General features: G+C 53.6%; 1 pseudogene; it reads left to right on the forward strand.

The window, feature by feature from the left end:
• Positions 1–210: 210 nt before the first annotated feature.
• On the forward strand, positions 211–553 carry LOC101651967 (annotated as a pseudogene).
• Positions 554–11,253: the final 10,700 nt, after the last annotated feature.

Below are 11,253 nucleotides of genomic sequence, written 5' to 3' on the forward strand. Positions count from 1 at the left end.
GAGAGGTTTCTCCAGTGGCTGATACTTCGGTTCTTGGCTTCACGAGGAAGAATTTACGCCAAAACCCGGTTTGTAATCCAAGTGAGTGTTTATGAAGGTTAGGAGAAGTTTCAGGTTTTACAGTCTCAAAAGTGTACATGCTGCTCTTTCCGTTTCGAGCAGCCATCGGGAGAGGAGCCTCCGCCGCCGCCGCCATGTCCGCGCATCTGGATGGTCCCGGGGAACCGCTCCAGTGTCCTGATCCAGAACAAGCAGACGTACAGCACCACTCCCAATAACCTGAAGGCCCGCAACTCCTGCTACAAAGGGAAGATACACCATAAGACCTTGAGTGTCCAGCCCGCTGCGGATGGCAAGGGAGTTGTGGTGGTCCTGAAGCAGAGGTCAGGCGAGCAGAACCCGGCCACCTCCTACGTGTGGACCACCATGAACGAGAACGCCCGGGCCACGCTCAGCAGCATCCGGCACAGGATCCGCAAGAACAAGTGCCGCCAACCAGCGCCTGGCCTCCATCCTCCGAGCCAGCGCCATGCTACGCTGCCAGAAGCCCTGACGGTGAAGAAGTGGGCTCACCCCACCAAGGGCTCCTGAGCACCTCTTACCCAGAGCAATAAAGAGAACTGCCCTCCAAAACTGAAAAAGAGTACTTGTTATGTCAGGGCAGCGTGCCAAGCCTCGGGGAAGCCGCTCACAACTCAACACGGGCAAACTTGTGGGGCTGCATGCCCACACGTGGTGAACTGAGGCCAGAGAGACCGTGGCACAGGTGAGTGAGCACAGGAACAGGGTGAAAGAGAGGAGAGAATCCTTTCCAACCTGCCACTGACCAGGAGCAGGGATCAAAAAAAGACCACCTTCCCGCTGCCAGGGTATTTTAAACCTCTGGCTGGGTAGGTGTGGTTGAAGGTATTGGTTGACCCCATTGGCTGAATGAAGCCCACCTGGGCTTGGTTTGAGCCACCCAGGTGTAACGCCCACCTGGCTTGGTTGTGGGGGGTGGGAGTGGGGCTGAATTGGAGCATGACCAGTTTGGGGGTCGTCATGAGTGGCTAATGCTCGCCTGATTCCTTCCCAACCCCCTCTAGGGGCTTGTATAGGCATGGGAGGGACAAACACTCTCCCTGTCTGGCTACATAACAGTATCAGAGCTAAAAATCCCCCTCCCTTCCATCTCCCCAAGAATATCCTTCTTGCCCTTCAATGCTCAGAGCAGAGACCACCCCCTCTGTGACACCTTCTTCGGGTCCCCAATGCAAAGCGTCCCTGCCTCCTTTTGGAAGTCTGTCTCCTTCAGCTTGGGCCATTGCACACATAGTAAGTGCTTCGTAAATGGCAGCTCTTAGTACTACAAACCCCCCGGAGGTGTCTGCTAACAAGAACTTGAAAGCAATGCTTGCCCTGATGGTGCTCCCCCAGCAGGTGGCTGCTGCTCTGGGTCCATGGTGCTGCAGAGCCCAGCCAAGTGGTCCCTGTGATTGAGGACAACTGCCCCACAGGGTTCTCCAGGCGGCATCTTTAGGAGAGCAGGCGACTGCAGAGCAACTAGCTGCTGAGAATCTGGTTCCTGAGGACCTGTTCCCTGAACCAGACGAGCCATCCCTGCGGTTTCTCGCAGCTCAGGTGCACAGACGGGTGCTCGGGGCATTTCCACAGAGGCCAGGGACTCTCCTGTGAGCACATTGTTTCCTGAAGGGGTGATTAATTGGTGCCAGTATTTGGTTTGGGCTGCTGCACTGGGGAGGTCACCGCCTTTGGGAATGGCATGGTTCTGGTGTGGGGATGCATGAGGCACGGTGGCTTGAGGCTGGAGCTGGGAGAGAAGTGTGAGCCCTCAGTTGTGCATATGTGCATGAGAGAGGGGGGTGGAGGGTGGGGGAAGGACTGGCAGATGCCTCTCTTTCTGGACCTCTGCCAGGACAACACAGAGTGCCATGGGTGGTGATGGAAAGTATGGCAGTGAGGCTACCCAAAGGTGCCTCAGAAGAGAGGCCTGGTGACCTACTTCAGAAGCGCAGCCATTGGAAATTCGGGAGCACAGTTTTACGCTAACACACACGGGGTGGCATGGACCAGGACTGATGGCAAGTGGTTTTGACTGTGACTCTCAGCCAGAAACAGGCCCCAGAGCAAAGGCCCAATGATTCCTGCCAGCTCTACTGACCTTCACCCTGCAACTCAGGGCCACCTGCAAACAGGGCAGGGGGCTGGGCCTTCTGCTCGGGCCAGCACACCTCTCCTGGCCCGCAGGACTCGGCTTCTTGGCCCACTGCAGCAGTTGGGCTGAGCGCCTCCAGAGTGGGCCTGGACAGAGCCCACGCCAGTCAGGCTCTGAGATTCCAGCCTGCACTCCATGGCCTCTCCCCTGCTTTGGTCAGCCAGACCCACTGCTGATCCTGACTGAAAGTCACCCTAGAGGACAAAGTTCATGCCCTTTCCCATAGGTTTTACCTCTCTGGAGAGCCCTTGGAAGGCTGCAGAATACAAGGTCAGCAGTTCAAACCCACCAACTCCTTGGGAGAGAGATGAGGCTTTCTGTGCTCATAAAGGTGTACAGCCTTGGAAACTCCGAGAGAAGTTCTATGCCTAAGGTGACCAGATTTTAACATCGGTAAAGCGGGACACCATTGATAAACTCATATCCTGGCAAAATAGCCACATGGCAGCCGAAAACCGTATACCCTAGCTTGTTGTGTTTTCTTTCCAAAAACTGGGACTTTTTAAAAACACCATGGGACGCAAGAAAAATTGTTAAAAATCAGGACTGTCTTGCCCAAAGCGGGATGTCTGGTCACCTTATCTATACCACCCAATAGGGCCTGTTAGATTCCTTGGGTGGGAAATAACTCAAATCTTGGCTTTGAACAAGAAAGAAATTCACGCCAAAGTCTGGTTTGTGATCCAAGTGAGTTTTGGTAAAAGATAGAAGCTTCCGGTTTTATAGTAATCTGAACACGGACTGCACCCTCACACACATGGTGACCTGAGACGAGAGGCAGAGAGAGAGAAAGAGAGAGAACACCACACAGTTTAGCAGCGCAGCTGGAAAAAAGAGTGGTAGTCTGCAAGTTCCAGTGTTCAGGAACTTCCCCTGGGAGGCATGGTTGATAGGACTGGTTGACCCCATTGGCTGACTTAAGCCCACCTAGCCTAGTTTGGGTCAATCCAAGTGTACAGGCCACCTAGGTATACCGCCCACCCTGCCCTTCCACCACCACCACTCCCTCCCCCTGCCCCCTGGCTCGGGGCCTGAATTGGCGCATGCCTGGTGGACACCCTGGTCCCTGTTCTGCTACCTAGCAGGTTGACTTTGAGCCCTGGTGGCGCTGTGGGCTAGGCATGGAGCTGCAGACCTTAAGTTTTTGTAAAGATTTACAGCCTTGGTATCAACTTGATCGCAGTAAACCAAAGCAAGCAAGCTCCCTGCCATCGAGTGGAACCTGGCTTAGGGAGACCCCATAGAGCACTGTAGAACTGCCCTGGGGGTTCCCGAGAGGGTACACACATCTGTGGGGTGGAAACCTCGCCTTTCTCCGGTGGAGCAGCTGGTGGATTCAGACGGCTGACCCGACACGGAACCCACATGCCACCCGGGGCAGCGTGATGAGGGGAGAGTGAGGCAGCCCCGGCAGCATGGTGGGTTAGGCATTGCACCACTAACCACAAGGCCAGTGGTTCAAACCCACCAGGTGCTCCCTGGGGAGAAAGACGAGGGCCAGGTCTTGCTGCCAGCTCCAGATCAATAAGTCTGTTAGGTAGCAAGATAGGGGGTTGTTCCTTTCTATGCCTAGGGGTCCCCTACAGGAAGTTGGAAGCTGATAGAGGCTGAAGGGCATGGGCCAATTCAGGCCCTTCAGCCAGGAAGGCGTTACACCTGGGTGGGCCCCAAACTAGACCAGGTGGGCTTAATGCAGCCCATGGAGTCAACCAGTACTGTGGACCACACCTCCCAGCCGAAAGGCTCCAAAAGGCCAGAACGAGGAGACCGCCCTCTCTTCCCCCCTATGCTCTGCCTTCCACTTGGCCTTGCTGCAGTCTTCCCCCCCGCCTCAGGTGGCCACGTGTGGGGGTGCAGTCCCATGTTCAGGGAGTGTACAACCTGAAACTTCTTCTATCCTTTATAAAAAATTCACTTGGATCACAAACCAGGCTTCGGCATGAATTCTTTCTCGTGTGAACCCAAGGACCGAGGTATTTCTCACCCAAGGAATCTAACAGTCCACTGGTATGTACTTCCGGGAGCCAGAGATAAGCCATGCTTACATACAGCAGCAAGGGTTAAGCTAATGTTTTATTTAAGCAGAGAGATACTTCAGAAAGGAAGGAAGCAGGTCTCCCTCGCTCATTTCGGGGGCCGGAGAAGGGGGGGGACTCTGACCCAGCTAACGCTTTCTGTGATTTTTCCAGACCGTAGCTCTGTATGAGGTAGAAAGCCTCATCTTTCTCCCTAGGAGTGGTTGGTGGTTTCGAACTACTGACCTTGCAGTTAGCAGCCTAATGCATAGTGCTCATCAAAATGACGTCTTCTCTCAGAGGAAATTGCTACTGGGGGCGGGGGAGGGAATTAGCCAGTTCCGCAGCAATCCTAAAGCAGGGCTCAGCCTCGCATCGGTGGATATTTTTAGGTTGCATAATGTAATTCCATCTAAATTTACATACTCATCTTTTTTCCTCTGAAGCTCTGTCACATCAACCCATTCCCTGCCAGCACCTCCCCTCGAAGTATAAGCTAGCCAGAGCCTTCATCCCACTCCCCTGTGCCAAACCGAGGCCCCGCCACTAGTCAGAGGAGCTTAAAGACCCCTGGGCTGTTGTAAGGAGAGGGTACGGAGAGCCTCTGTCCCCCAGAACATGCGCCTTAATGATGGCTGGGGACACAATATCCTCAATAATCTCCTTGGCCTCCTTCTGTGTAGCACCCTACTTGAGGGGAAGAGCTGGGGAGGCTGGGCCCCACGCCCCAGGTTTACATTAACATCACCACCCACAGGCAGTCCCACAGGCAGCTTGTTTCCAGAAACCTGGGGTGACACACATCCTGGTAGCTTGAGTCATGCAAATTGCTAGATTGGGTTTTAATTTATTTGCAGATGAATAGTCCTCCCCAGAGGCAGGAGGGGTGGGGAGTACACAAGCTCTTTTTATTTATTCGAGGGGCCTTATTTACAAAGCCTTCTGAACTGGATCCCAGGGACTGAGCGTCGCTTTGAACTTCCACCTTGTCCCTGCCTGACTGCTCCTCCACAGTAAGGTGCCCTGTAAATCACCAGGTCCCAGGCCCCGCCCCACATCCTCTGCCTCTGCACCCGCTTTCACTGGAATCCTCTGATTTCCACAGCACCCAACAGAGCTTTGGTAAGAAGTGGGTGCAAGCTGTTTGAGCCCAAGCAGCAGCACCCCGAACTTCCTGCTTGATCCTGTGTCACGCGGAGTCACCTCTCTGCCCCAAGCCCCTCTGGAGACCCCAGCTCACTCAGAATAAGAGCCATGGCCTGGAGGTGGCTTATAAGACTCTTCACCCACATGCAGGTACACATGCAATATGAATCTGGAGGTTGGCTTCTGCACCCCCCTACAAAAAACAAAGGCTTATAAGTGCTTGGCTGCAATAAAGAAAGCTAAGGTCAGCACCAGCTCCCCTTCAGGCTTGTGACAGAAAAACTAAAGAGTGTTCTGCAGAGAACTGATGGCCAAGTGGTTATGGGTTGGGCTGCCACCAGCAAGGTCAGCAGTTCAAAACCACCAGGCACTCCTTGAGAGAAAGAGGGGACTTTTTACTCCCCTAAAGAGCTGCAGTCTTGGAAACTCACAGGGGCAGTTCTATTCTGTCCTATAGAGTCGCTGTGGATCAGCTTTGACACGATGGCAGTGAGTTGAGTTAGGCAGACAAAACAGGGCAAAGGAAGGGGGACGTGGAAGCTCCCTTCCCGCATGCCTCTCGCCAGCACAAAGGAAGGGGAAGGACAAATAAGACATTCCTTATCAATGGAAGAGTCAGGAAGGGTCTGGGAGAGTGAGTGGGTGTGGGCAGGGAAAGACAGATCTTTATACCATCCCCCCAATGGCTGAATTGCCCTTGTGGCTTACAGGGCAGTTGGCCTCAAGGACACAGCATGAACTCTGAGGTGCAGGGGAGCACATATCTGGACAGGGGAGGGAGCTACAGAAAGCCAGCCAATAGCAGCTTGGTTCAGTGTAGCACCAATGAAACCTACAACTTTCCTCTAGTTCTTTAATGCTTCCTCCCCCCCCTCCCACTATCCTGATCCCAATTCTACCTCACAGATCCGGCTAGACCAGAGGATGTGCACTGGCGCAGATGAGAACTGGAAACAAAGGGGATCCAGGACAGACAGTCCTTTCAGGACCAGTGGTGAGCTCTTTTTCCACTCTTCTCTTGTTCGGGGTGTGTGCCGCAAAGAGAGGGTGAGCTTCCTCCGAGCGTGGGTGCCCATGTGCCCTTGTGCCCGTCCACGGCCCGCTGGTGGCTCCACGCACTGGTTCTGTGCTCCTATTCTGATGTTTGTTCCACGTGTTTTTCCACGTTCCCTTAAATGGCCATTATCAGTTGTGAACTTGCCCAGGGGCCCGCCGTGCAGTCTTGTGCACTTTCCAGAGATAGGGTGTACTTTTTGAGACTGTAATACCTGAAACTCCTTTCCCTCGTGAACTTGGATTTACAAACGTGCTTCTACCCATGAATTCATTCTCAGCATTGTGAAGCAAGAACCGAGGTGAACCGCCCCAGAGACCTCACGGTGAGACTAAGTGACGTGTGTTGTGGAGAGAACTCTGAAGCTGCCCGTCAGACGGGGGAGCTTGAAGAATCAACCCCTATTGTTTCCTGATGGAGTTAGACCATTGTTTAGAACAGTGGTTCTCAACCTTCCTAATGCCTTGACCCTTTAATATGGTTCCTCATGTGGTGGTGACCCCCCAACCATCAAACTATTTTCGTTGCTACTTCATAACTATAATCACTACTGTTATGAATTGGGTGACCCCTCTGAAAGGGTCATTCGACCCCCAAAGGGGACTCGCCCCACAGGTTGAGAACCGTTGGTCTAGAAGAAGCGCAGTAAGAGAATCAGATAGTTTGCTGAGATGTAAGTAGAAACCTCTCGGGCCTGTGCCCCTAAGCTGAGCTCCTCTAGTATCCTGTCATTGGGTCCAGGCATGAATTCTCAAGGATGCTGGCTAAATCAAGGCCCAATCTTTACCGGAGTCTTATGAATCTTCCTCAGGCCTTCTCTCCCACTTCATTCACAGCCAGCACCGGCATACTCGGCCTGCCTCCGCGAGATTTAGAGTCTCTGGTAATGCAAACTCTGGAATATACAATGTAAAAATCTTCCACTCAGCCTGTATGTATCTCCTGCGAGGTCAAGGAGCTGGGGAGAAGGGTATCGGAGGGAAGATCTTCCCTTCCCCTTTCCCACGCATGTGAAAACAAAACTTAGACTCTTTGAGCTCCACCTGGTTTCTGTGGTGGGAAACTGAGAAGGGGAAGAGAGGGCATGTGGACAGTTTCTCTAGGCGCATATTTAAGGAGTCTGGGAGGCAGATTCTGGTGGAGGGAGACCTTCTCGCTCATGAGTTGGAGATGCATCCCAGTCACATTCTCCTAAGTGATTCCCCACGATGTCCCCCGTAATGATGCCAATTTTAGGGTGCTGCTTGCAAGCACATGGTTGCCACTGTATAAGCTTGAACTTCTCTACCTGAAGGTTGTCTGCCATCAAGAGCTATCAGACCCCCTACCCTAAGGGTCTCAGATTGCTCCCCTGAAGAAGAGCTCAGGGGCACCTTAGGTTAAGCCAGCTCAGAAAAGACCAAGGTTACAGCCACCATCTTAACTCTAGAACCCACCCATCATGTTATATGCATGTACCTTCCTGCCACTTGTATGCTCCTGGCCCATCCTCTTCCTGTCACGTGTCTGCCCTGGCACGTCCCTTTCCTGTTGACTATGTGTATGATGTGGCTTGCATGCCCTGAGATTATATAGGGCTGTGAGAGAACACACGCGCCCCTCTCTCTGGTTCCAGATATCATGGACGAGGTGAGCCCTTGCATGTTTTGTCCGACATCTCTTTAATTTACCCTTCAATTACACAACTGCTCCTTGGTCCCATTCGATCGTGGAGGCTGGACTCCACACTCTGCAGTCGGGGAACAGTGCCCAGGCAATGTGGACTCTCTGTGTGTTCAACCCGGCAACACACTGACAGCCAACCAAACCAAACTCACTGCCATCGAGTGACTTTGACTCACAGTGGCCTTACAGGACAGGGTAGAACTGTCTCTGGGTTTCCAAGACTGTAACTCTTGACCAGAGTAGAAAGTTTCATTCTTCTCCCTGAGGCAACTGGTGGTATTGAACTACTGACCTTGCAGTCAGCAGTCTAACACGTTACTAGCCATGGCAGAGATATGTTTCAATGCTTTTTATGTAGAATAAGCCAAGGCTGGTACGGACTGGAATGCTGAGAATGATACTTCTGACCCGCTCTCTGATACAGATCCTTGCAGGTGTGATTCTCTTTTTCTACAGACCCCTGACTAAGAGTCCGAGTGGGGACAACAAGGCAAGGAGCGTGCCGGGGACTCTTCTGTCGAAGCTGCGCCAGCACCTGGCCTCCTGGTGAGAGCAAAGCTTTCTCCAGCGGGAGAAGCCAGGACATGCGGAGAAACCCTGGCATCCCTGGACGAAGTCTGAGCACCTCTTACTTTATCTCAAACAGTGCATTGGCACACAGACCTTGAGGGGGTCCATCTGTGTTGAGAATCCAAATTTCCTCACTCCCGGTACGTAGTTAGCAGCCCTGGTGATGTAGTGGGTACACATTGGGCTGTTAACCGCCGGGTCAGTAGTTCAAAACCATCAGCTGCTCCTCGGGAGAAAGACAAGGCTGCCTCCCTAGAGTTACAGCCTCAGAAACCCCCAGAGTCAATTCTGCCTGTCCTATAGAGTCACTGTCCATGGCAGTGCGTTAGACCGGGTTGGCTAGAGAAACAAATCCAGTGACACTCATATATGTGTGAAGAAGAGCTTTAGATCAAGGAGTAATTATGTCCCAGCCCAGTCTAACTCAAGTCCATAAGTCTGACACTGATAGTCCCTAAGTCCCTAAGTCCCTCCTCAGACTCACGCAGCCACATGCAATGGTGCAGAATGCAGGAAGATCGCAGGCCAGTCGGTGCAAAGTTGCATGCCTGCATGCAGGGGTGGAAACCTTGCAAGGGTCTGGCAGCTCTCTGGGTGTCCGGGCAGCAGGAAGGTGAAGGCAGAGAGAAAGGGGGAGGTTCCCTGCACCCTCCTTACGAGAAGGCATGTGCACCAGCAGGCTGTGACGTGATTGACAGCTTCCACAGCACCCGACACGTCCTATCTTCAAATGGACATGAAGTGATGTAACTACCGTAGGCAGCGAGGGTTTGTTTTTTCTTTTTGGACACACGATTGCCACCTGCCTTTGAGCCCTTGGACTGCTCCCTCCCTTTCTCAGCCTCAGTTTGCCCATCCATGAAAGGGGTGCGGGTGCTTGACCTTCAAGGGTCCTGTCCACACTGGGCCTCCTCTTTTCCTGCCTACCCTCAGGACAAGCAGGAGGGGTCGGCTTGATCCAACCAACGCACCTCAAAGCAGCCACCGCCCGTCTGTCAGTGGAGGCTGTGTGTCGCTGTGAATCGGAACAGGCTCCAACATAACTTTCGGACTGACACCGGATAGGAAGAATGAAAATCAGCCGTTCAAACGGAATGGATCAGAAGGGTTCAACCGGAGACGAATCAGTCTCGGAGATGGGACAGCATGTCTGTCTTTGGTGCATGGGACGGAAGGTGAGAGCAGGGCGGGTCCCTCCTCCACACCAACGTGGGATTCCCATCATGGCGCTGGCTACCCCTCCCTGCCCCCATCAGGACAGTGCAGCCATGAGTGGTTCATATATTTGGCTCTACTGAAGCTAAACGGCTGCCTTAGTGGTGTTGGTGGAAAGACTCCCTCATCTGTGATGTGAATGGAAGATGAGTCATTCTGCCCACCCCCCCACCCCCCTCCACCCCAGGGCCTCAAATGGGCTCTCTAGCTGCCGGCAGAGGCAGAGCAGGTAGTGTGCAGGTGGGCAGAACTGACAGCAGACAGCTCTGTTAGATCCAGAAGTTATCATTACAAAGAAAAAGGGCGGCTCTTTCTTCCCACCTTAAGAGGTAGTCAGTCCGAGCTCTAAGGGCAGCAGGAAATGGATTTCTTCCGAAATTACATGGTGCGTGTTCACTGGTCTCTAGCCATGCAAGGCCCTGTGGGTTTGTCTCAGCCGCCCCCCTCCCCCACACTCAAGCAGTAGCGTCTGCCAAATGAATTCTCTCCCTTAGCACCATGCTCCTTATTTTCCTACCCGCCCAGGCTGCCACCTCCACCAGGAAGGCATCCGTGATCCCAACACAGCATGCTCTACCCTTCTCTGGAGCCCACATAGGCATCCCAGCCTCTTTTGTTCCCACAGACGCTACTGATTCTCACCCGAGCTGCCCCCCACCCTCCTGTCCACTGTGCCTCCCCCCTGCCAACTCCCTGGTCTTCTGGAGACTTCACCACCACCTGCCTGGATCCGCCCCTCCTGACCCAGGGCCTACCTCTGACCCAGCACTCTGCCTGTTGAGCCTCTGGATCTGGTGCGCCAGCATTCCCAGGCGCCCTGGCTAACTCTCCAACAAGACTAGGCTGCTCCCTTCTCTGTTGAGTTTGCCCTTGGAGTAGTTTGAACGACCAGCCATGGCAGGGCAAACAGAGGAGGCATTCTGCTCCGGTAGTGTTAGTCTTAGAAACCCGCAAGGACCGTTCTACCCCGTCCTAGAGGGTCGCCAACAATCGGAATCAACTTGGTGGTAGTGAGGTTTTGGCACCTGTGCCCCCGGGAGGCATCTGAGACAAAACCCACTCCCATATCACCCCCATGCTGTTGAACACCCTGGCCTTCAGAGATAAGCACAAACGTATCTGGTGCAGACCCCGTTCCCACCGCTGCTGGACTGGAGCTGCTCTTCAGCATCGGTGCATGCGCTCTCAGCCAGCCTCTGGCTGCGCACACTTCCGGGTACATGTCCCAAGAGAGGTTGGTAGTCACGAGAAAGCTGTCTGTGACCAGGGCAGCCAAGGACGCAGGAGCGGGGCTATGCATGGAGCTGACCACCTCAGGGACTTCCCCGCCCCGCCAGGCCTAGCTAGTTCTCTCCAAACAGCAGGACTCTGTC

This window comes from Echinops telfairi, unplaced genomic scaffold (assembly GCF_000313985.2).
Source record: "Echinops telfairi isolate 266 unplaced genomic scaffold, ASM31398v2 ScPeMD7_23;HRSCAF=83, whole genome shotgun sequence".
In the NCBI taxonomy this organism is placed as follows: Eukaryota; Metazoa; Chordata; class Mammalia; order Afrosoricida; family Tenrecidae; genus Echinops; species Echinops telfairi.